Source organism: Mustela lutreola, chromosome 4 (assembly GCF_030435805.1).
Source record: "Mustela lutreola isolate mMusLut2 chromosome 4, mMusLut2.pri, whole genome shotgun sequence".
NCBI lineage: Eukaryota > Metazoa > Chordata > Mammalia > Carnivora > Mustelidae > Mustela > Mustela lutreola.
The window spans coordinates 79465631-79492225 of NC_081293.1; the positions used below are offsets into that span (position 1 = coordinate 79465631).

General features: G+C 40.3%; 1 protein-coding gene across 12 annotated transcripts in view; it reads left to right on the forward strand.

Annotated features, from left to right (window-relative positions):
• The first annotated feature begins 9292 nt into the window (after positions 1-9292).
• LGALS8 (galectin 8) overlaps positions 9293-26595 on the forward strand; it is a 65621-nt gene continuing 48318 nt past the window's right edge. For 8 of the 12 annotated variants that reach the window (XM_059170317.1, XM_059170314.1, XM_059170323.1 and 5 more), the window contains exon 1: positions 12441-12551. The gene's annotated coding sequence lies outside the window, so the exon portion shown is untranslated. The other 4 variants (XM_059170320.1, XM_059170315.1, XM_059170319.1 and 1 more) reach the window with 4 other exon arrangements.

A 26595-nucleotide genomic window follows, 5' to 3' on the forward strand; every position in this document is an offset into this window, starting at 1 on the left:
TCTTGTTTTATTGCATTAGCAAGGACTTCCAGTACCATGTGAGAGGAAAGGTTACATAGTTTTTCAAAATTCTGGTTAGAGGTTATGTGAGCAGAAATGTTTGCAGATCACTTATCTAAACTAGCATATGGTCAAGCCGGCCCTGAGTTCCCTGTCTTTCTCAGCTCTAAAGCTCAAAGCCCATTAAATAAAGCTCTATATCATCTCCAGGTAATGCATGGTTTGCTGTTTTCCTGACTCTCCCATCTCCAAATTAACAAAAGTATCAACATGCCTCACCTCTCATAACACAGGTTTCACCAGTTGGCAGTCACAGTCTTCCCTAAAAGCCATTTTCATTAAAAAAAAAATTATGTATTGGGGCACCTGGGTGGCTCAGTGGTTAAAGCCTCTGTCTTCGGCTCAGGTCATGATCCCAGGGTCCTGGGATCAAGCCTCACATCAGGCTCTCTGCTCAGCCGGGAGTCTGCTTCCTCCTCCTCTCTCTCTCTCTGCCTGCCTCTCTGCCTACTTCTGATCTGTCAAATAAATAAAAATCTAAAAAAAAAAAAATATGTATTAAAATAAACCATTTTGTTAAAATAAACAACTCCTTACTATGGCTCAAATGCAAAAGACCATAAAACTTAGCCTCACCTTCCTCCTAGAGATCGTTCTAGAGTAGAGTATTAGAGCCTGAAATATAATTAAATTATAAAGAAAGAAGTGAATATAACCACTTAGGTGGAAGGACACTTTGGATGGATGATTGTTGTCCATTCTGCATAGCCCTTAAACCCAGCCAACCTGAGCAAGGTTTGGTTAGGCCATCTGGCACCTTTGTGCAAATTTAAAGAAGGTGGTCTTCCTCCCACCCTCATTGCTCTACCCCTGGAGATACAGCATCATGCCTCTTTGGCGTGTAAGGTAGAGACTGCATTGCAGCTACCACATCTGAATTCAGCTAGTTGTCCTTGTACAAACACATACAATGACTCCTGGTCAGCCAGCCAAGAAGAGAATGTGGAACAGGAGCACTCTTCTGGGTTAATTACCTTGGATCTTTCCCCCTTTGTTCCGAACCCATTTGCATTTATTATTCCTGCACTTCTGTTCCTGGATGAAAGCTTCCATATTTCCTCCTGGCCCCTATTTGGAATCTCCTAGCTTTCTTTCCTGGCTTCTCGACTCTGGCTTTCCATGTGGTTCCCAGTCCCGCTCACTCCTTTGGTTTTAGCTCCCCCAGGCCTCTCGGGGACAGGTTCTCCACTAGAGTTTCTCATGCCTCAAATCCAACACCTGTTTCCCATCACAGTAGCCTGGACCTTCTCCTAAAGTGGAGTAGGAACAAAGGATTTGAATGAATTCTCAAAAAGTGCTTTAGCTCATATCTAGCAAAATTACATAGCACTCAACTTTCAACACAAAAATTCTTCTAGGAATCTACCCCAGAGAGACAGTGTGCAAAAATACAAAAAGATACAGGCTATACACTGAAGCATTATTTATGATAGCAAAAGATGAGAAGCAATCCAAAATGTCCACAGGTTGAACAAACCATGCTACTAAAAGATTCTGCATCCAATTCCAATGTGCATGTGTGTTGGGGGATGGGGGCGTTTTCCCACACCAAGAAGCAATTCTCCCATACCAGCTGAGTGTCCTACAATTCAACCCAATTTTTCGTATTTACCCAGAGATAGCATCAGGTGCCTTAAGGGCTCAGTCCTACAAGACCGCCCCCTCACACCTCAAATGCCAGTTGCACTTGTGCTTCTGAAGGACCCACCAGAGATTAGAGGTTCCTAGGACACCTCCCTGCATTCAGTTTGCAGCAGTAGCTCACAGTTCAGAGAAACATTTTACTCACCATCTTACCACTTTATTCTAAACAGAGATGGAACTCAGGAATAGCAGATGGAAGAGATGCTTGGTGCAAGGTATGGAGAAAGGGTGCCGAGCTCCCTTGTCTTCCCTGAGTGGGTCATTCTTTCAAAACCTCCAGTTGTTCAGAAAACCGGAAGCTCCCCCACCCCGTGCTTTAGGATTTTTATGGAGGCTTTATTACATAGGCATGGATGATTTACTCTTTGGCCACATGATTGAACTCAGTCTCCAACTCCTCCCCTTCCCCTTTCTGTCCCACACACCTGACGGGTGTGGGACAGAAAGTTCCAGCTCTCCAGTCACATGGTTGGCTCCAAGGTCCACCATCCTCCATCCGGAGGTGTGGTCAGAAAGGCACCTCATTAACATAATAAAAGGCACCTTTACAGCTCTCCTCCCTTAGGAAATTCCAAGGAGCTCTGTGCCAGAAAAGAGGACAAAGACAGAATGGATATTTCTTTTAAACTGTATTTATTTTATTTGTTTTAGAGAGAGCGAGAGAGAGCGAGAGAGAGCAAGCATATGCACACGTGTGAGGTGGGGGAAGGGGCAGGGGAGAGAAGAATTGGAAGCGGGGGGCGGGGGGGGGGCGCCTGGATGGTGGCTCAGTGGGTTAAGCCTCTGCCTTTGGCTCAGGTCATGATATCAGGGTCCTGGGATCGAGTCCTGCATCGGGCTCTCTGCTCAGCAGAACCTGCTTTGCCCTTCTCTCTGCTTGCTTCTCCACCTACTTGTGATCTCTCTCTCTATCAAATAAATAAATTAAAAAAAAAAAAAAAAGAATTGGAAGCAGAGTCCATGCCCAGCACAGAGCTCGATGTGGGGCTTGATCTCATGATCGAGATCATGACCTGAACCAAAGAAATCAAGAGCCGTATGCTCAACCAATTAAGCCACCCAGGCACCCCCCAAATACATATATACCTTACTATAAATTACAATATCACAGGCACATCCACACAATAGTACAATATGCAGCTGGAAAAAAAAACAAAACAAAGAATATCTCTGAAAAAAAACAAAGTGCAAAACTATGCGTAGTGTGCTATCATTTTTTACACTGCAAGTGTGAATATAAAAACTATCGACATATATTATGTGTAGGGAGAGGGCGGGAATAGGATGGAGATGACAGGGCTGAAAACTAGGATTCCACGAATGTGTCTTATTTGTAGATTTGTTTGTAAATTTGGTGTTGGGACCATGTAAATATTTCATAAAATTATAATCCAAAATTAAATCAAAATGAAATAAACTAAAAGCAAGCCCCCAAAATTGAAAGCAAAATGAAACCAATGAATCTAGTGGTGTATTCAGCTAGTGCTTTATTCACACAGAGATAAGTTATTTCAAATTACTATTTTTTAAAGCTGTCGTTAACACAACATCAAAGTTAGCATCTTGACCGTTTTAAGTGCACGGTTCAGTAGTGTTAAGTACATTCACACTGTTGTACAACAAATCTCCAGAACTATTTCATCTTACAAAACTGAAATCCTATACCCACTAAACAACTCCCCATTTTTTCATCACAGCCCATGGAAACTACTATTCCACTTTCTGTTTCTATGAATTTGACTTCATTAGATGTCTCATGTAAGTAGATGTCTTTTTGTGACTGGATTATTTCATTTATCATGATGTCCTCAAGATTCATCTATTTTGGGCGCCTAGGTGGCTCAGTGGGTCTGCCTTCAGCTCAGGTCATGATCTCAGGGTCCTGGGACCAAGCCCTGCATCAGGCTCTCTGCTCAGCAGGGAGCCTGCTTCTCCCTTTCTCTCTGCCTACTTGCGATCTCTGTCAAATAAATAAATAAAATCTTTTTTTAAAAAAAAGATTCATCTATGTTGTCTCATGCAACAGGATTTCCTTCCTTTTTAGGCTAAATAGTATTCCACTATAGATGTCATATTTTGTTTCTCCTTTTGTTTATCAAAGGACATTTGTGTTGCTTCCTTTTCCTGGATATTGTGAATAATGCTGTTGTGGACGCAGGTGTACAAACATCTCTGAGATCATGCATTCAGTTCTTCTGGATGTATAACCAGAGTTGAGATTGCTGGATCATATGGTAATTTTAGCTCTAATTTTTTTAGGCATTGCCATACTGTTTTTCATAGAGGCTACCCCATTTTACATTCTCATCAATAGTGCTTAAAGATTCCAATTTGTTGGGGGGCCTGGGTGGCTCAGTGGGCTAAGCCTCTGCCTTCAGCTCAGGTCATGGTCTCAGGGTCCTGGGATCCAGCCCCGCATTGGGTTCTCTGCTCAGTGGGGAGCCTCTTTGCCTACTTGCGATCTCTGTCAAATAAATAAAATCTTTGGGGAAAAAAATTCCAATTTGTCCACATCTTTGGCAAACCTCGTTAGTTTTTCTTTCTTTCTTTCTCTCCCCCGACCTTTCTTTTGCAGTAGCCATAGGACTGTGAGGTGGTATCTCACTGTGGTTTTGATTTGCAGTTCTTTAATGATTAGTGATGTTGAACTTGTTGGTCATTTATGTATCAGCTTTGGACTAATGTCTGTTCAGATTCTTTGCTTTGGGTTATTTGTTTTTGTTGTTGTTGAGTTGTAGGAGTTCTTATATATCTGTTTTGGATATTCACCCCTTATTAGATGTATTATTTGCAAATATTTTTCCGCCTTCCACGGGTTGCCTTTTCACTCTGTTGATTGTGACCTTTATGCATAGAATTTTTAAGTTTGATATGGCCCTGTTTGTCTATTTCTTAATTTGTCATCTGTGCTTTGGGTGTCATATCCAAAAAATCATTGCTAAAATCCAAAGTCATGAAGTTTTCCCCCTCTGTTTCCTTCTAGGAATTGTATAGTTTTAGGTTTAATGTTTAAATCTTTAATCCATTCTGAGTTAATTTTTGTATAAGGTGTAAGGTAAAGGTCCAATTTTGCATGTGAATAACTAAATTTCCCAACATCATTTGTGGAAGAAGCTGTCTTTTCCCCACTGAGTGGTTTTGGCACTCTCCTTGAAGATTATTTGACCATATGCATAAGGGTTTATTTCAGGGCTCTCTATTCTGTTCTGTTGGTCTGTATGGCTGTCCTTTTTGCCACCCCTACACTATTGCTTACTAGCTTTGTAAGATGTTTTGAAATCAGGGGCGCCTGGGTGGCTCAGTGCATTAAAACCTCTGCCTTCAGCTCAGGTCATAATCCCAGGATCCTGGGATCGCTCAGCAGGGAGCCTGCTTCCTCCTCTCTCTCTCTGCCTGCCTCTCTGCCTACTTGTAATCTCTGTCTGCCAAATAAAATAAGTAAAATTTTAAAAAAAAAAAAAAAGATGTTTTGAAATTAGGAAGTGTGAGACCTCGAGCTTTGTCGTATTTTTCAGAGTCTCTTAAGATTCCTGGTGAATTTTAGGATTTTTTTTTTCTATTTCTACAAAAAGCACTGTTAGAGGGATGCCTAGGTGACTCAGTCTTTTAGGTGTCTGCCTTCAGCTCAGGTCATGATCCCAGGGTCTTGGGAATGAGCCCCACATTTGGAATCCTTGCTCAGCAGGGAGATTGCTTCTCCTTCTGCCTGCCACTCCCCCTGCTTGTGCCCTCTCTCTCTCTTTCTGACAAATAAATAAATAAAATCTTAAAAGAAAAAGAAAGAATTTTTTTTTTAAGCCCTCTTGGAATTTTGATGGGGATTGTGGTGGATCAGGAGATCATTTTGTATTATGAAATTATTTTAAAACAGAAATATTATACATTTCTTGTGAGATATAGCTTAAAGACAGAAAGCAACTGCAAATAATCCTTCATTTTGTTTTGCAATCATATTGTTACAATATTTAACTTTTTATCCCCAAACCCTTATATATAATAAATATAAAGAAAAAATAGAATAAAGAAAAAAATAGAATAAAACAAATAAATATGTTAATGTTGTTAGAAACTAAGATTTTTATTTTATTTTTTACCAAGCTTTTAAAATGCGGTATAAATATAAAATAAACAAGCTAAATGAAAACATGGTAATCCTAAATTGTATGAAATCAGTATAAACTCAGATATATATTTATATTTTATATATATATGTGTTTTTTTTATTTTAAAGATTTTATTTATTTATTTGCCAGAGGGGGAGACAGACACAGAGGGAACACAAGCAGGGGGAAACAGTGGGGAGCGGGAGAGGGAGAAGGAAGCTTCCCACCAAGCAGGGAGCCCGTGTGGGGCTCGATGCGGAACTCAATCCCAGCACCGCAGGATCATGACCTGAGCTGAAGCCAGACACTTAACCGCTTGGCCACCCAGGTGCCCCTATATTTTATATATTTTTAATTAAATAAAAATTTAAATGTGTGTTTATATATTTAAGTATGTATTTAAAAATATATTTATACATTTAATATTTTATATATAATATTATATTTTATATAATATTTACTATTTAAATTTTTACAATATATGTAATATTTACTTTTTTTTAAACAAACATTTTTCTGGCTTCACCTACAGAGGAAGTCTAGAAACCACCCCAGTGGCTATAATCATTCCTAGTCAAATTTGTGGTCTCTATATACTGTTTCCTCTTAAAGTTTTCTTGGAGAAACTGCTAAGTCTGGGTTTAGCAGGAAATAACAATGGTAGCTTGGGACATCTTGTCATAGCCCAAAGCAAGGAAACTAAGATTACCAGAGCCCCGCATTGGGCTCTCTGCTCAGCAGGGAGTCGGCTTTCCTTCCTCTCTCTCTGTCTGCCTCTCTGCCTGCTTGTGATCTCTGTCTGTCAAATAAATTTAAAAAAAAATTAGAAACACATCAAGTATATTAATATTCATCAATTCATAATGACCTTTAAAAAAAGATGATTCATTGGTTACCTTTTGTGGAGGCTAGGGAGTTGAGTGAAATATGAAATTCTCTACATAAAGGGAAAGAATCGAACCCTTACCTTTCTGGTATGAACTTCACCTTGGGATCACTGAGCTGTATTTCCTTATAAAAGAATTCCAACTCATAAACGTAGGAGAAATGATGGAATTGATCTACCATCAGTTTTCAGTTCCTAACAAAATAATGGATCTAGACAATGACCATCAACAGGTAGCTGCTAAAAATATTTGATCAAAAACTGATGAGAACTTTTTAACAGATAAGTCAGGCTGACATCATCTGAAATCACTGGCCAGTTTTGACAGCATAAAAAGAAAAACCAGAAATTAAGTGACTCCTGATACTTGCAAATTGAAAGTACATATCACTTAGGAGGTCTTCTGGCCAAAAATGTGGACCTGGATCTTAGGAAACCTGTAAATTTTTAGAGATTAAATGAAGTCTGAAGATCGGCTTCCAAATGAGCCAGTGGTGAGGAGGGAGTGCAGACAAAACAAGATAGGCCATCTTGATAGTTGCTGAAACTGGACAATGAACACATGAAAATTCATCCTGTCATCTCTCAAGTGATGTGTATGTTTTTACATTTCCAAAATAAAAAGAGGTTTTAGAATGTGGACTCAATCACATTTTTCTAGTCGGAAAAAAACATTTGGATTTCTTGCTTGCTCTAACCTGTCTCAGAAATTCTTCCTCTGAGGTTTCCCTTGTTACTTTATTTTACAATGAGCTGTGTAAATACTAGCTAGAAGAGGATTAGCCATGCACAAAAAGGATTGGTTAAATATTCAGATTGGGTTGCTCAGGGAGGCCTTTACAATTAGCAGTAATTGAGCCTCAGATAAAGCTCATTGGCCATAGTGCAAAGCTGAGGGAGGCCTTCCAACAGTATTAAGAATTTCTGCTCCTGGGTGGCTCAGTGGGTTAAGCTGCTGCCTTTGGCCCAGGTCATGATCTTAGGGTCCTGGGATGGAGTCCCTCATCAGGCTCTCTGCTCAGCAGGGAGCCTGCTTCTCTCTCTCTCTCTCTGCCTGCCTCTCTGTCTACTTGTTATCTCTCTCTGTCAAATAAATCAATAAAATCTTAAAAAAAAAAAAAAAGAAAAGAATCTCTGCTCCTTTGCATGAACAAAGATCACAAGGGGCATTAACAGTTACTGACATCATTCTTCTGCATTTTAAAATACATATACATAATTACTTATTGTCAAATTCCCACTAGACGTAAGCTCCAGGAAAGTGATTCTTTTTTTAGTTTTTCATTTTTTAAATTTCTTTTCAGTGTTCTGGAATTCATTGTTTATGCACCACACCCAGTGCTCCATGCAATACGAGCCTTCCACAATACCCACCACCAGCCCACCCAACCTCCCACCCCCCACCCCTTCAAAAACCTCAGATTATTTTTCAGAGTCCATAGTCTCTCATGATTCATCTCCCCCTCCAATTTCCCTCAACTCCCTTCTCCATCTCTCCATGTCCTCCGTGTTATTTCTTATGCTCCACAAGTAAGTGAAACCATATGATAATTGATTCTCTCTGCTTGACTTATTTCACTCAGCATAATCTCCTCCAGTCCCATCCATGTTGATAAAAAAGTTGGGTATTCATCCTTTCTGATGGAGGCCTAATACTCCATAGTATATATGGACCACATCTTCTTTATCCATTCGTCTGTTGAAAGGCATCTTGGTTCTTTCCACAGTTTGGTGACCGTGGCCATTGCTGCTATAAACATTGGGGTACAGATGGTTCTTCTTTTCACTATATCTGTATCTTTGGGGTAAATACCCAGTAATGCAATTGCGGGGTCACAAGGAAGGTCTATTTTTAATTTTTTGAGGAATCTCCACACTGTTTTCCAAAGTGACTGCACCAACTTGCATTCCTACCAACAGTGTAAGACGGTTCCCCTTTCTCCACATCCTCTCCAACACATGTTGTTTCCTGTCTTTTTAGTTTTGGCCATTCTAACTGGTGTAAGGTGGTATCTCAATGTGGTTTTAATGTGAATCTCCCTGATGGCTAGTGATGATGAACATATTTTCATGTGTCTGATAGCCATTTGTATGTCTTCATTGGAGAAGTGTCTGTTCATGTCTTCTGCCCATTTTTTGACATGATTATCTGTTTTCTGTGTGTTAGTTTGAGAAGTTCTTTATAGATCCTGGATATCAGCCTTTGTCTGTACTGTCATTTGGAAAGAGATATTTTTTACCCATTGTATCCCTAGTGTCTAAAATGTTACCTACTGTAATATACATAGTTTAAGTATTCTATTGTGTTTCCATTTTAAAGATTTACATAATTTCATTTTAAAGATTTACATAATTTCAGATTCGTTCTTACGTAGAATAACAATACCCTATTCTTTCATTAACATACCATCCTCTGCCAAGTCTTTCAAAAGAAGTAGTTTAAAAATAGGATAGCATCTCATTCTTTGGGCCATTGGGATGAATTGATTTAATTTATATTCCTCTGCAGATCTTTCACATCTTCAAGGTTCTTTTATTTTATGACAAAACCATAGTTCTAGAAGCTTGTTCCTCACACCTGAAAAGACTGAATAAGGAACATGATCCTGTAGAACAGAAGAGGTAAGCCTGATGAATCTGACCACAGCGGGGTCTGAAGGTTGGGAAAAAAGGCTGAGTGCTCATGGGTGTTAGTAGTGGGATGTGAGAGAGATTAGTTCAAAGCAAGAGAATTCAAAGAAGAAATGAGTCCATTTACAGAAAGGGGGGATATTCAGAAGAGGTTGATGACACCAACCATGAAATTTTCCTGGGAAGTAGACCTATGGTTAAGCAATATAAGTGCTGTAGTTTCATGAAGAATGTACTCCTGAAAAGGTCCATAGAGCTGGCCCGGTCCATAGAGCATACAACTCTTGATCCTGGGGTCATGAGTTCGAGCCCCACACTGGGTATAGACATTACTTAAAAAATAATAATAATCAAAATAACGCATTCCTAAAGACAGCATCATTTAAAATCTGCATAATTCGGGACTATTTTTCTCATGGGACTAGATGAAAAGCAGGTGTATGTTCTCAGAGCTTATAAATCTGTAGCTATTGTGGCAGATTTTTTTTAAAAGAATTTATTTATTTATTTGACAGAGAGAGAGATCACAAGTACACAGAAGAGGCAGGCAGAGAGAGGGGGGCAAGCAGGCTCCCTGCTGAGCAGAGAGCCCTCCCGTGGGGCTCAATCCCAGGACCCTGAGATCATGACCTGAGCTGAAGGCAGAGGCTCAACCCAATGAGCCACCCAGGCGCCCCGTGGCAGATTTTTTTTAAATAGTGCTTTTATATGTATCTGTATCATTATTCTTGCTAGAATATATCATTATTCTTGTTCTAGAGTTTTGACTTCTAAATGCACAGTGTGATCTATCAAAGTTTTTTTTTTAAGATTTTATTTATTTATTTGACAGAGATCACAAGTAGGCAGAGAGGCAGGGAGAGAGAGAGGAGGAAGCAGGCTCCCTGCTGAGCAGGGAGACTGATGCGGGGTTCCATCCCAGGACACTGAGATCATGACCGGAGCCAAAGGGAGAGTCTTTAACTCACTGAACCACCCAGGCGCCCCATCAAAGTTTTTACTTAAAGTTCTTTACAGTGTTTTAGCACACCTGACTTATATTCCAAAATTATTGATTTGAGGCCTATTTTCCCAGCCTTGGCACCACCATCCAATCAATGCTTGGAGATTAAAAATTTTAATTATAATACAAAAACACAGCAACACAGTAACAAACAAAATCACCACCAGAAGTGCTTCCTACGTGTAAACAACACGATTCACGTCATTAATAAACTGTGGCAGGTGTTTCTTTCTAAAGGTGTTAATCCTACTAAGGAACCAGAAGAGCATACAGTTTCAACTCATAAAACTAAAATTATTTTTACTGCTTTTTATAAAATTGGGGCACTAATATTTGTTCACATTTTGCTTCTAAGACACTATTTTTATATCGTACAAATTAAAATTGGCAGCCCCTCTTAAGTGTGTCTTCTTGGGTGAGGAAAGAGGTCAATAAAGTGATGAAAAGACATCGATGCAACTAGAAATGATCCCTTCAGCTTTGGAACTCTAAGGCAACTGTCTGCAAATAATTTGTAACATCTATGTTATTGTTTTGAACTGATATTCTTAATGTTTATTGCTGTGTTTCGGGGACAAAATCATCTCAAGAACCACTCTTGTAATTATCCCCTGTCTCCTCCATCATTAGCGTTCTCCGCTGTACTGTATCATTCATAGGAGTAGAGTCAGTAGTGTGGTGGTAAATGTTTAATATACAGCTTTGGGGGTGGAGTGAGTGGGGGAAAGCCTTAGGTGGTCGTGGCGTGGTGTAAATAGTTCCACTCGTGGCCAATTTCAAGATACCAGCATGGAAATGAGGTGCAAAATTGGGTCTCCCAAGCCAGTATCATCCAGCTCCAATATATCCCTGAAAATGTTTTTCAAACCTCAGTTGATAACGCGCTAATGGGTCTTGCAAACATTTTAGTGGCAGCGTTTTTTAAATGAAAAATTAGAGTGCTTTGCATATCAAGAGTATTGTTTTGCAAAGTTTTTTTTTTTTTCATAATTTTAACCATGTATGCGACAAGTCACAACGTCCATGTAGTTCTTATTGGGGCTTACTCATTGAGTCTACAAGGCACCACTGTAGTATCTTCTATTAAAGATTTAATCAGTGTATTTGAGAGAGAGCGCGCGCACAAGTGTGCATGAAATGGGGGTGGGAGGAGAGGGGAGGGGAGGGTAGTGCGTGACGAGGGGGAGAGTGGGAAGGAGGGGCAAAGGGAGAGCGATAGACAAGCGGACTCCACGCCGATTGCTTGAACATGAAATCTTTGCGGTGCCTAATAGGAAACAGATGGCAAGCAGCCAGCTGTTCAAGTAGCTTACATAATTTGATTTGCATTTGTTTTTACAGCAAACCAGCGGCCAGTGTGGGTCCCTGACTGAGAAATCGGTTATTTACTGGACATCTAAATCTGCTCGTAACTGTGCCCCATCCTGCTGGCACTGTTCCCTAGGGGAGGCGTGTAACTTAGAAAACCAACTCGTCAAGTACTTGGCGAGTCGTCCACAGCTGCGGCAAGTCCAAGTTAAAGTAGCCCGACGCGGCGCGCGGGGCTGGGCGCTGTGCAGCGGTACCGAACCCGCTCCCCGCCCATGTCACGGGTACCCAGGTTGTGTACGGGCAAAAGGGGGCGCCTCCAGGGCGGGTTATCTTTCACAGCACCATCTGCACTCTGACCCAAGGCAGAGGCCGGGACACGTGCGCGGGCGGAACACGCGGGGCCCAGGGTGCTCCAGTTTTCTCCTTTCCAGCGCATTTCCCCGCCCTCCCACCCCGACCACCCGGGCAGGCGAGCCAGGCAGAGGCAGGCGGGCGCGCTCAGGAATTCTTAAAACACACGCTGCTGTCCTCCCTCCCGGTCCGTCCCGCAGCAAGCCGAGGGCGGAAGGTCCGCCTGGCGGCGATCCGCTGCCACACGCGCGCAGCGCCCTGACCGCGCCCGACACACGGAGGCGGGGCCGCCGGCGACTCCCTCCCGGGCCTGCGAACCGCGAAACGGAGGCGGACTGATTCCTCTGGCTTGCCGTAGTCGCCCACGCCTCCCGGGGTCCCGGGGACGCGCTGCGGCAGAGGAACAGCTCGGTGAGCGCCCGACGCCTGCGACGCCAGTCCGGGGGTGAGTCGGCCGACGGCGGTTCGCTGGGGGCGCGGCGGCCGAGGAGGGGCCCCGGACGTCGCCGTCTGCGAGTCGGAGTTTGGTGTCTGGGACGTCTGGGGGGCATCCGTTCCACAGGTTCTCTCCGCGGCCGCGTGGGGCGGGGTGGCGGGAGGCTCCCGGGAGGGACTCGCCGCGGGACCTGTGGCCCGGCCCTCCCGGCGGCGGCTGCTGGCCGCCCCGCCGCAGACCCTCCCCTCCCCTCCCTTGCGCACCTGCGGGCTCCCAGCCCCAGCCGAGCGCCGCCGGCCCCCGGGGGGTCCGGACGCTTGGGGACGGACCTCCTCTGCTCTCCGTGCTCTCCGCAGACGCGTTCGTTCTAGATGCCGAGTCATTTGACTGCGGTGTGAAAAAGTTGGGAGCGTAGTAGCTTGGACTGTTGGTGAAACGTGATGGTGGCTTGTTGTGAAGCGAATAAACAGCGGGACCCGTCCCTTTGGGAATGACGGGTTTCACGCAAGCCTGGGGTTTAAACCGGGTTACTCTCTGGGCTTGATGTCAGAGATCAGTGTGGCATCTCTGCCCTTTCTGTTTGCTCGGATTCCCCCTTCCTGAATTTGCCGGAGCAGAAGGGTCGTGAGGTTTTGACTCGTGTCTAAATTGATGGCAGTCTGGGGTTACGGTTAGGTGGTAGACCTAGAGGGAGGCAGTATTTTGTTCATAGAAACTCGTAGATGCGGTTACTGCGTATTTGTGGTGCGGTGTAAGGACAGAATGGGCGGAAGTAAATGTAGGAAGCTTCACTTTCGTTTCTCTTTTAGTTCTGCTGGACGACCTCAAGGCTTCCCTGGAGCTAGTTAATGTGAACTTCTATCAGATGAGGACTTTAATCTTTAAAGCTGCGGCTGAGGCGCAGCAGCCTCCGCCCCTCCCCGCCGGTAGTAGTTGTTGTTATAAGCCACAAGGGAAACTATATCATTGTTATCGAAGGGATTGGGTTTTTTCTTTTTTTTCAGATTTTATTTATTTATCTATTTGAGAGAGAGAGCGAGAGCGTGGGCCCGGGGAAGGGACGGAGGGAGAGGGACAAGCCGACTCTCCGGGGAGCTGGGAGCCCAGATCAGGACCCCAGCCAGAGTCAGAGCTTAACGGACCGAGTCACCCAGGCGCCCCTGGATTTTTTTTTCTTTTTGGCTTGTTTAATGTGGAGGAGGAAGAGCAATGGCTCCTATTAAAATAAGAGCAAGCATTTATAAATCACTTACTATTTCACTGTTTTATTAATTCATTTAATCGGAACAAACCTGTAAGGTGAATGCTATTATTCTCACTTTACAGGGGAGAAGAGTTAAATGAGTATCTTTAGTAATTGTACAGGACTCTTTGCTATTATTTTATTTTTAGTAATAAATTCCAAATTAGAGATTTTCTGTGCATGTATCCTAGATTTATTATTTGGTTTTATTTTTGTTTGAGCAACTTTAGGATTTGGGTGGCAAAAATAAGGGACAATTAGTGCTAATTTTGCTTATCACAATTAATGTCTCTTTCCTCCTGCTGTTACTAACTTGCCTGCATGATCCGATGAACTTGGTCTTCTTTTTTAATTGAAGAATTGACATATTGTGTTAGTTTCAGGTGTAACATTGAGTCTGTCTTTATAAAATTTATATACATTATTTATGAAATGATCACAATAAATCTGATGAACATCTACCACCATGAAGTTGTTACAGTATATTGACAATATGTATATGTAGTAAACATCTGTTACTATAATGGAACCAACAGGAGTCTGCTCCTTGATGAGTCAGAGATAGAAACTACACCTGGGTGAGCTGTCCCACAAAGGAAGCTTTATTTGGGTCCAGTAAGGAGATCCTGGGGAATAACTTTCAAAGCTGGGACTCCCCTAGGCGAGGTGAAAGGGTTGTTAATGTAAGTGAAGTTTGTGCTTCTCCTGGGTATTACATTAGTATTATAATGAGGTCAAGGTAATTGTTGGTTATTCTGGAGGTCGCTCCTTGGTCCTTCTGTACAAGCCTGAGTCAGGGGTTTAGGGCCACCAGAGTTCTTCCTCTGGTCATTATTATTTTTATTTTTATTTACTTATTTGAGAGAGAGAGAGAATGAGAGGAGAGAGGTCAGCAGGAGAAGCAGACCCCAAGGGAGCCCGATGCGGGACTTAGTCCTGGGACTCCAGGATCATGACTTGAGTCCAAGGCAGTCGCTTAACCAGCTGAGCCACCCAGGTGCTCCTTTGGTCATTATTGATTGAGTTGTTTCCATCATGGGATATTATGCCCACAGGGTCTTTTGCCTGAATTAAGACATAAGCTGTAAAGAAGAGCTTAAGGAAAAATGCAGAATACCAAGGTTGGTGGGTAGAAGGAGGTGGGTGGTAAAGGTCATGTCTTGGGGGTCTAGTTGGTGATGTCACCCTACAAGATTGTTACAATATTAGTGACTATATTCCGCATTATAGCCCTTTTATTATTTACTTTATAACTGAAAGATTGTCTCTTCACTTCCTTCACGTGTTTCCTCCATCCCTCCTACCCCATTCCTTCTGGCAACATGAGTCTCTTGTTACGTACTTCACTTAGCCTAACACCATCTAGTTCCATCCCTGTTTGTTACAAATGTCAAAATTTCATTATTTCTTATGTCTGAATAATATTCCATTATACATATAAACCACATCTTTACCAGTTCAACTATGATGGACATTAGATTGCTTCCATATCTTAGCTATTGTAAATGCTGCTATGAACATAAGATTATATATGCCTTTCCTAATTAGTATTGTTCATTTTCTTGGGTAAATATCAAGAAGTGGAATTGCTGGATCATATGACAGTTCTATTTTTAATTTTTTGAGGAACTTCCATACTGTTTCCCACAGTGGCTGTACCAGTTTACATTCCCCCCATCAATGCACCAGGGTTCCTTTTCTCCACATCCTTGTCAACACTTGTATTTTCTTGTCTTTTTGATTTTAGCCATTCTGACAGGTGTGAGGTGATCTCTCATTGTGGGTTTGGTTTGCATTTCCCCGGTGGTTAGTGATGTTGAGCATCTTTTCTTGTACCTGGTACTTATCTGTATGTCTTCTTTGGAAAAGGGCCTATTCAGGTATTCTGCTCATTTTTTAATCATACTCTTTGCTTGCTACTGAGTTGTATTATTTTATGTATTTTGGATGTTTTATGTATGTATTTTATGTACTTTTGTTGTTAACCCCGATTGGGGTATAATTTGCAAATATCTTCTCCCATTCAGTAGGTTTCCCTTTTGTTTTGTTGATGGTTTCCTTCACTGTGCAAAAGCTTTTTATTTTGTTCTTGGCCCATTTGTTACTATTTTGTCCTTGCCTGAGGAGACAGAGCCAAAAACATGCTGTTGACACTGATGTCAAAGAGCTTACTGCCTGTGTTGTTTGAGTTTTATGGTTTCAGGTCCTATATTTTATAACTTTTTAACCCGTTTTAAGTTTATCTTTGTATTTGTTACAAGAAAGTGGCCCAGTTTCTCTTTTGCATGTAGCTGTCCACGTTTTCAACATCAGTTATTAAAGAGACTGTCTTTTCCCCATTGTTGCCTCGTCGTAAATTAATTGACCATGTAACCATGGGCTTATTTCTGTGCTCTCTGTTGTGTTGTTTATCTCTTTGTTTTTTATTACTCTACCTTGTAGTGTACTTCAAAATCTCGGAGAATGATACCTCCAGCTTTATTCTTCTTGTCAGGATTGTTTTGGGTATTTGTTTTTTGTTTCTGTTTGTTTGTGGTTCTGTACAGATTTTAGGATTATATTTTCTAGTTCTGTGAAAAATGCCATTGGTATTTTGATGGGGATTGCATCAGATCTTTTTTTTTTTTTTTAAGATTTTATTTATTTATTTGACAGAGAGATCATAGGTAGGCAGAGGGAAGAGGCAGGCAGAGAGAGGAGAAAGCAGTCTCCCTGCTGAGCAAAGAGCCCGATGTGGGGCTCGATCCCAGGACCCTAGGATCATGACCTGAGCCGAAGGCAGAGGCTTTAACCTGCTGAGCCACCCAGGTGCCCTGCCTCAGATCTTTTGATTGCTTAGGGTATTTTGGACATTTTGACATTATTAATTCTTCCAGTCAGTGAACATCATCTATCTTTCTGTTTATTTGTGTCCTCTTCAGTTTCTTTCATCAGTGTCTTAGAGTTTTGAGATTCTAGGTCTTTCACCGTCTTGATTAAATTGATCTATAGGTACTTTATTCTTCTTGATGTAATGGTAAATGGTTAATATCTGTTTCTGAGAGTTCACTGTTAGCGTATAGAAAAACACTCATTTCTCTATACTGGTTTTTATATCCTGCAACTTTACTGAATTCATTTATTCTAATAGTTTTTTGGTGGAGACTTTAGAGTTTTTTAAGGTTTTTTTTTTTTTTATAGTGTGTCATCTGCAAATAGCAACAGTTTTACTTCTTCCTGTCAAATTTGGATGCCTTTTATTTCTTTTTCTTGCTTAATGGCTGTGACTAGGACCAGGACTAGTACTGTGTTGAATACAAATGGTGCAAGTGGGCAGATTTGTTCCTGATTTGAGAGGAGAAGTTTTCAGCTTTTCACCATTGAGTAGGTTGTTAGCTGTGGGTTTGTCATATACGTGACCTCTATTATGTTGAAGTATGTTTCCTCTGTACTCACTTTGTTGAGAGTTTTATCAAAAGTGGATATTGAGGGGGCACCTGAGTGGCTCAGTGGGTTAAAGCCTCTGCCTTTGGCTTAGGTCATGATCCCAGGGTCCTGGGATCAAGCCCCGAATCTGCTCTCTGCTCAGCAGGGAGTCTGCTTCCTCCTGTCTCTCTGTCTGCCTCTCTGCCTACTTGTGACCTCTCTCTCTCTCCCTCTGTCAAATAAATAAAAAATATCTTTAAAAAAAAAAGTGGATATTGATGGGCGCCTGGGTGGCTGAGTGGGTTAAGCCTCTGCCTTGGGCTCAGGTCATGATCTCCGGGTCCTGGGATCAAGCCCCACATTGGGCTCTCTGCTCAGCAGGGAGCCTGCTTCCCCTTCTCTCTCTGCCTGCCTCTCTGCCTACTTGTGATCTCTGTCAAATAAATAAATAAACTCTTAAAAAAAAAGTGGATATTGAATTTAAGCAAATGCTTTTTCTGGATCTATCGAGATGTTCATATGATTTTCATTCTGTTTTGTTAATGTGGTACAGCATGTTAAATTTTAAGGACCTATTTTATATTTTTATTTTAGCTAGAAGCTTCCATTGAGGTTAAACAATAACTTTGTTGTTTAACCCTTAAACTGTCCCTGTTCCCCTTCCCCCAGGGGACCTACTTAAAAACAAGTCCCAGAAACCAGCTCCAGGTAACAAAGCTCAAATACAAGGGTGGGTCAGGCCAGGTGGAGACAATCGATCAATGGTGGTGGGGGGAATGCATACTGTCTCCCTAGTTAAAAGGAGTGTGGGCCCCGCCCTTTGGGAGCCTTTGGGGCGCCAATCCCAACCAAGGTGATAGGCTGGGTCAAAAGTCTACTAGGGTAAATTGTAACTCAGTTGGTCACCTAGCATCACTGTGGTGTTTCCTGTGTGTGTTACAATCTCATTGGCCACCTGTGCATGGCCAGGCCCGACTGCATGGCCGTTGCCCTTAAAAGCTAGTCTGTGAAACAGAGAAGGGTCGCCCTCCCTGTCTTGTAAGATGTGCGTCCCTGAACGTTGGGTTAGATTCTTGATACTTGGTTCATAATAGAGCTTTGCTTGACCTTCGCTTTATATCAGTCTCGCTCCTTTAATCACGGACCCATTATTGGGGGCATAACAAAATGGTTTGCGGATATTTAAAGAACCTTGCATCCCCAGAATAAATCCCACCTGAGCACATGTATGATCTTTTTAATGTATTGCTGAATTCAGTTTATTAATACTTTGTTGAGGATTTTTACAGCTATGGTCATCAGGGATATTGGCCTGTAATTTTTTGGTAGTGTCTTTGTATGGTTTGGTATCAGGGTAATGTTGGCCTTGTAGAATGAGTTTGGAGTAGAAACATTCTTTCATTTACAGTTTTTTGGAGGCGTTTGAGAAGAATAAGCATTGTCTACGGCCATACCACCCTGAACGCGCCCGATCTCGTCTGATCTCGGAAGCTAAGCAGGGTCGGGCCTGGTTAGTACTTGGATGGGAGAAGAATAAGCATTAACAGTTCTTGAAATGTTTTGTAGAATTCACCTGTGAAGGTTTCTAAGTCCTAGACTTTTATTAGGAGTTGTTTTTTTTTTTTAATTAACGTATAATGTATTATTAGCCCCAAGGGTACAGGTCTGTGAATCGCCAGGTTTACACTTCACAGTTCTCACCATAGCACGTACTGTCCCCAGTGTCCATAGCCCAACCTCCCACCCCTCCAACCCTCAGTTTGTTTTGTGAGATTAGGAGTCTCATATGGTTTGTCTTTGTCCTGATCCCTCATTTCATTTATTCTTTTCCTACCTCCCAAAGCCCCCACATTGCCTCTCAATTTATTAGTTTTTTGATTACTGATTCAATTTCATTCACAAGTGATTGATTTCTTCAGATTTTTAGTTTCTTGCTGATTGAATTTTTTTTTTTTAAGATTTAGATTTATTTATTTGACAGGAGATCACAAGTAGGCAGAGAGGCAGGCAGAGAGAGAGAGAGAGGGAGGGAAGCAGGCTCCCTGCTGAGCAGAGAGCCCGATGTGGGGCTCGATACCAGGACCCTGAGATCATGACCTGAGTCGAAGGCAGAGACTTAACCCACTGAGCCACCCAGGCATCCTTGCTGATTGAATCTTGAAAGATGGTATGTTTCTAAGAATTTATCTATTTCTTCTAGGTTGTCCAGTTTGTTGGCATATATTCATTTGTAGTAGTCTCTTATGACCTGTGTATTTCTATGGTATCAGTTGTAACTTCTTTCATTTCTGATTCTACTTATTAGACCCTGTCTTTTGCTTGATTAGTCTGGTTAAAGGTTTATCAATATTGTTTCTTTCAAAGAACCCATTTCATTGAACTTTACCATTTTTTGTCTCCATTTATTTCTTCTCTGATATTTACTATTTCCTTCCTTTTACTAATTTTGTACTTTTTTTTCTATTCTCCTGAGGTGTAAGGTTGGATTGTTTATTTTTTTTGTTTTTCTTTTTCTTGAGGTAGGCTATGGACTTTCCTCTTACAACTGCTTTTGCTACCTCCTGTATGTTTTAGAATGTTGTGTTTTCATTTGTCTAAAGGTATTTTTTAATTTTCTCTGATTTTTTTCATGGAGCCATTGGTTATTTAGTAGCATGTTCTTTGTCTTAACATGTTTGTGGAGGTTTTTTTTTGTTTGTTTGTTTGTTTGTTTTTCTTACTGTAAGTGATTTCTGGTTTCATTCCATTGTGTTTGGAAAAGTTGCTTGATACGATTTTAGCCTTTTTAAATTCATTGAGACTTCTTGTGTGGTCTTTCCTAGAGAATTTCCATGTGTACTTGAAAAGAATTACTATCTGCTGTGTTGGGATTGGATGTTTTGTATATATCTATTTAGTCCACCTGGTCTAATGTATCTTCTAAGGCCAGTGCTTTCTTATTAATTTTCTGGTTGGGTGGTCTCTCCAGCCAACTGTATTGCTGTTTATTTATTTATTTGTGTTTGTTAGTATTTGCTTTATATATTTAGGAGCACCTATGTTGGGTGAATAAGTATTTATAATTGTTACATCTTGTTGGGTTGATTTAACATTATGTAATGCCCTTGTCTCTTGTTAGTCTTTGTTTTAAAATCTATTTTGTCTAAAATAAGTATTGCTATGCCATGTTTCTTTTCTTTCCTATTTGTGTGGAATATATTTTTCCATCCTTTCACTTTGAATTGGTGTGTGTCTTTAGATCTGAAGTGAGTCTCCTGTAGGCAGTATATGGATAGGTCTTGCATGTTTATTTATTTAAAAAATTTATTTTAATTCCAGTATGGTTAATGTACAGTGGTATATTCCAGGTCTACAGTACAATTCTCTGTAGTACTCAGTGCTCATGAAGATAAGTGTACTCTAATTCCCTTCACTTCTTTCACCCATATTCCAGCCCTTCCCCTCTGGTACCCGTCTGTTTGTTCTCTGTAGTTAAGAGTCTGTTTTTTGGTTTGTTTCTTAGTTTTTCCTTTGTTTGTTTCTTAAATTCCACATATGAGTGAAATCATATGGTATTTTTCTTTGACTCATTTCACTTAGCATTATACTCTCTAGATCCATTATGTTGTTGCAGATGGCAGGATTTTATTCTTTTTTATGGCTGAATAATATTCCATTGTGTGTATGTATATATATATATATATATATATATATATACATACACACTCCACATCTTCTTTATCTGTTCATCTGTTGATGGATACTTGGGTTGCTTCCAAAATTTGGCTATTGTAAATAACGCTGCAGTGAACGTAGGGGTGCATATATCCTTTCAGATTGTTTTCGTATTCTTTGGATAAACATCCAGTAGTGCAAATACTGGATCATAGAATAGTTCTATTTTTTATTTTTTGAGAAACTTCTGTACTGTCTCCCACAGTGGCTGTACCAATTTGCATTTCCACCACAAGGGTTCCTTTTTCTCCACATCCTTGCCAGTACTTGTTGTTTCTTGTGTTTTTTATTTAGCTATATCTCATTGTGGCTTTGATTCATATTTCCTTGATGTGAGTGATGTTGAGCATCTCTTCATGTGGCTGTTGGCCTTCTGGATGTTGTCTTTGGGAAAATGTCTGTTCATGTCTTCTGCCTTTTTTTTTTTTTTTAAAGATTTTATTTATTTATTTGACAGACAGAGACCACAAGTAGGCAGAGAGGCAGGCAAAGAGAGAGAGGAGGAAGCAGGCTCCCCGCTGAGCAGAGAGCCTGATGCGGAACTCGATCCCAGGACCCTGAGATCATGACCCGAGCCGAAGGCAGCGGCTTTAACCCACTGAGCCACCTAGGCGCCCCTCTTCTGCCTATTTTTAAATTGGATTATTTGTGGGGTTTTGGTGTTGAGTTGTTTAAGTTCTGTATTATGTTTTGGATGCTAACCCTTTATCAGATGTCATTTACAGATATCTTCTCCCATTCATTAGGTTATCTTTTAGTTTTTTTTGTTGGTTCCTTTCCTGTGCAGAGCTTTTTATTTTGATGTAGTCTCAACAGTTTATCTTTGCTTTTGTTTCCCTTGCCTCAGGAAGCATATTTAGAAAGACATTGTTATGGCCTATGTCAGAGAAATTACTGCCTGTGTGCTCTTTAAGGATTTTTATAGTCTCAGGTCTCACATTTAGGTACTTAATCCATTTAGAGTTTATTTGTGTGTATGGTGTCAAAAAGTTCTTTTGCATGTCCGGTTTTCCAGACACCATTTATTGAAGAGAATGTCTTTTTCTTATTGCATATTCTTTTTTTTAATTTCTTTTCATTGTTCCAAAATTCATTGTTTATGCACCACACCCAGTGCTACATGCAATACACACCCTCCTTAATACCCACCACCAGGCTCACCCCCATCCCCCTCCCCTCCAAAACCCTCAGTTTGTTTCTCAGAGTCCATAGTCTCTCATGGTTTATCTCCCCCTCTGATTTCCCCCAACTCACTTTTCCTCTCCATCTCCCAATGTCCTCCATTTTATTCCGTATGCTCCACAAGTAAGTGCAACCATATGATAATTGACTCTCTCTGCTTGACTTATTTCACTCAGCATAATCTCCTCCAGTCCCATCCATGTTGATACAAAAGTTGGGTATTCTTCCTTTCTGATGGAGGCATAATATTCCATTGTATATATGGACCACATCTGCCTTATCCATTTGTCCGTTGAAGGGCATCTTGGTTCTTTCCACAGTTTGGCGACCGTGGCCATTGCTGCTATAAACATTGGAGTACAGATGGCCCTTCTTTTCACTACATCTGTATCTTTGGGGTAAATACCCAGTAGTACAATTGCAGGATCATAGGGAAGCTCTATTTTTAATTTCTTAAGGAATCTCCACACTGCTTTCCAAAGTGGCTGCACCAACTTGCGTTCCTACAAACAGTGTAACAGTATTAAAATAGGTATTAACTCTTCTCCTTTCTCCATATCGTCTTCAACACATGTTGCTTACTGTCTCGTTGATTTTGACCATTCTAACTGCTGTAAGGTGGTATCTCAATATGGTTTTGATGGGAATCTCCCTAATGGCTAATGATGATGAACCTTTTTTCATGTGTCTGTTAGCCCTTTGTATGTCTTCATTGGAAAAGTTTCTGTTCATGTTCTGCGCATTTTTTTATGTGATTGTCTGTTTTGTGTGTGTTGAGTTTGAGTTCTTTATTGATTTTGGATATCAGCCCTTTGTCTGTACTGTCATTTGCAAATATCTTCTCCCATTCGATGGGTTACCCCTTGTTTTGTTGACTGTTTCTTTTGCCATGCAGAAAGAAGCTTTTGCTCTTGATGAGGTCCCAAAAGTTCATTTTCACTTTGTTTCCTTTGCCTTTGGAGACCTACCTTGAAAAGAGTTGCTGTGGCCTATGTCAAAGAGGTTACTGACTTTGTTCTCCTCTAGGATTCTGATAGATTCCTGCCTCACCTTGAGGTCTTTTATCCATTTTGAGTTTATCTTTGTGTATGCTGTAAGAGAATGGTTGCATTTCATTCTTCTACACATAATTGTCCAATTTTCCCAGCACTATTTATTGAAGAGACTATCTTTTTTCCAATGTATATTTTTTTCCTGCTTTGTCAAAGATTATTTGACCATAAAGTCAAAGGTCCATATCTGGGCTCTCTACTCTGTTCTACTGGTCCAAGTGTCTGTTTATGTGCCAGTACCATGCTGTCTTGGTGACCACAGCTTTGTAGTAAAGCTTAAAATCAGGCCACGTGATGCCACCAGTTTTTTTTTTTTTTTCAGCATTTCCTTAGCAATGTGGGGTCTTCTGGTTCCATACAATTTTAGGATTGTTTGTTCCAGCTCTTTGAAAAATGCTGGTGGAATTTTGATCAGAATGGTATTGAAAGTATAGATAGCTCTAGGCAGTATAGACATTTTAACAATGTTTATGTTTCTGATCCATGAGCATGGAATGTTTTTCCATCTTTTTGTGTCTTCAGTTTCTTTCATGAATGTTCTGTAGTTCCTCGAGTACAGATCCTTTACCTCTTGGTTAGATTTATTCCCAGGTATCTTATGGTTTATGGTGCTATAGTAAGTGGAATCGATTCTCTAATTTCCCTTTCTGTATTTTCATTGTTAGTGTATAAGAAAACAACTGATTTCTGTACATTGATTTTGGATCCTGCCACCTTAGTGAATTGCTGTATGAGTTCTAGTAGTTTGGGGGTGGAGTCTTTTAGTTTTCCATATAAAGTATCGTGTCACCTGTGAAGAGAGAGAGTTTGATGTCTTCATTGCCAATTTGAATACCTTTTATTTCTCTTTGTTGTTTGATTGCTGTTGCTAGGACTTCTGGTACCATGTTGAACAAGAGTGGTGAGAGTGGGCATCCTTGTTGTGTTCCTGAGCTCAGAGGGAAGGCTGTCAGCTTTTCCCCATTAAGGATGATATTTGCAGTGGGTTTTTCATAGATTTTATGAAGTTGAAGAGGTTCTCTCTATTTCTATACTTTGAATTGTTTTAATCAGGAACGGATGTCTTATTGCCTATTCTTTTCCCCCATTGCATATTCCCTTATTTGTCAAAGATTAATTGGCCATAACATTGTAGGTTTATTTATTTGCATTCTATTCTTTTCCATTGATCTTTGCATCTATTTTTGTTCCATACTGTTTTAATTACTAAAAGCTTTGTACTATAACTTGAAATCTGGAATCGTGATACCTCCAGCTTCATTTTTCTTTTTCAAGATTGCTTCAACTATTTGGGGTACTTTATGGCTTCTTACAAATTTTAGGATTATTTGTTACAGTTATGTGAAAAATGTTATTGGTATATTGATAGGGATTGCATTAAGTGTGTAGATTGCTTTGGGTGGTATGGACAGTTTAACAATATTCTTGTAGTCTGTGAACACGGAATGTTTTTCCATTTGTTTTTATCAACTTCGTTTTTTTTGTTGTTTTTTTTTTCATCAGTGTTTTATCATTTTTAAAGTACAGGTCTTTCACCACCTTGGTTAAGTTTATTCTTAGGTATTTTACTATTTTGGGTGCCGTTGTAAATGGGAGTTTTCTTGATTTTTCTTTTTGCTCCTTCATTATCAGTATATTGAAGTGCAGTGGATTTCTATGTATTGATTTTGTATCTTGCAACTTTACTGAATTGCTATATCAGTTCTAGTAGGTTTTTGGTGGGGTCCTTAGGCTTTTCTGTATAGAGAAGCATGTCATCTGCAAATAGTGACAGTTTTACTTCTTCCTAAGTAATTTGGATCCCGGTTATTCTTTTTTCTTGTCTGATTATTGTGGCTAGTACTTCTAGTACTATGTTCAATAAAAGTGGTGGGAGTGGACTTCTTATCTTATTCCTGACCTTAGGGGAAAAGTTCTCAGTTCTCCCATTTAGGATGATATTAGCTGTGGGTTTTTCATATATGACCTTTGTTATGTTGAGATATGTTCCCTCTAACCCTATTTTCTTGAGCATTTTTATCATGAATTGTGGTTGTTCTTTGTCAGATACTTTTTCTGCATCTATTGAGATGATTATATGGTTCTTATCCTTTCTCTTTTAAAAATTTTTTTAAAGATTTTATTTATTTGACAGAGATCACAAGTAGGCAGAGAAGCAGGCAGAGAGAGAGGAGGAAGCAGGCTCCCTGCTAAGCAGAGAGCCTGATGCGGGGCTTGGCCCCAGGACCCTGGGATCATGACCTGAGCGAAAGGAAGAGGCTTAACCCACTGAGCCACCCAGGCGCCCCTCTTATCCTTTCTCTTATTGATGTGGTGTATCACATTTATTGATTTGGGAATCCAAGAATTCCTTGAATCCAAGAATAAGTCCCACTTGATAGTCCCCACTCATTCAAGTCCTACTTGAATGATATTTTTAATGTATTTTTGGATTCAATTTGCTAATATTCTGTTGAGGATTTTTACATCTGTGTTCATCTGAGATATTGGTCTGTCCTCCTTTTCTGTGGTATCTTTATCTGGTGTTGGAATCAGGATAATGCAAACATCATAAAATGAATTTAGAAGTGTTTCCCTTCCTTTTCTGTTTTTTGGAACAGTTTGAGAATAGGTATTAACTCTTCTTTAAATGTTCGGTAGAAATTGCTTGTAAAACCATCTGGTCCTGGAGTTTTGTTTGTTGGGTGTTTTTTGTTTTCTGATTCAATTTCATCGCTAGTAATTGGTCTATTCAAATATTATGTTTCTTCCTGCTTCAATTTTGATAGGTTATATGTTTCTAGGATTAATCCATTTCTTTTAGGTTGTCCAATTTCCTGGCATATGATTTTTCATAATATTCTCTTACTAATCTTGTATTTCTGTGGTGTCAGTTTTATCTTGTCTTTCATTTCTGATTTTTTTTAGTATTTATTTAGTTATTTGTATTGATTGGATGGTCTGGATAAAGGCTTATCAATTTTTTTTAAGATTTTTATTTATCTGACACAGAGAGATCACAAATAAGCAGAGAGGCAGGCAGAGAGAGAGGAAGGGAAGCAGGCTCCCCACTGAGCAGAGAGCCTGATGTGGGGCTGGATCCCATGACCCCAAGATCATGACCTGAGCCAAAGGCAGAGGTTTTAACCCACTGAGCCACTCAGGCACTCTAAGGTTTATATATTTTGTTCATCTTTTCAAAGAAACAGCTTTTGGTTTCACTGACCTGTTCTATTTTTTTAGTTTCTATATTGTTTATTTCTGCTCCAATATTTATTGCTTCCTCCTTCTGCTGGTTTCCGTCTTTTTTTTCCCCCCTAGTTCCTTGAGGTGTAAGGTTAGATTGTTTGGTTTTTTATTTTTCTTCTTGAGGTAGGCCAATATTGCTATAAACATCCCCTCTTAGAACTGCTTTTCCCAGATCCCAAAGATTTTGGATTGTTGTGTTTTCATTTTCATTTGTCTCCATGTATTTTTTTATTTCATGTTTGATTTTTTTTGGTTGACCCTTTTCATTGTTTAGTAACGTCATTTTTTTTAAAGGTTTTTATTTATTTATTTATTTGACAGAGAGAGAGAGATCGCAAGTAGACAG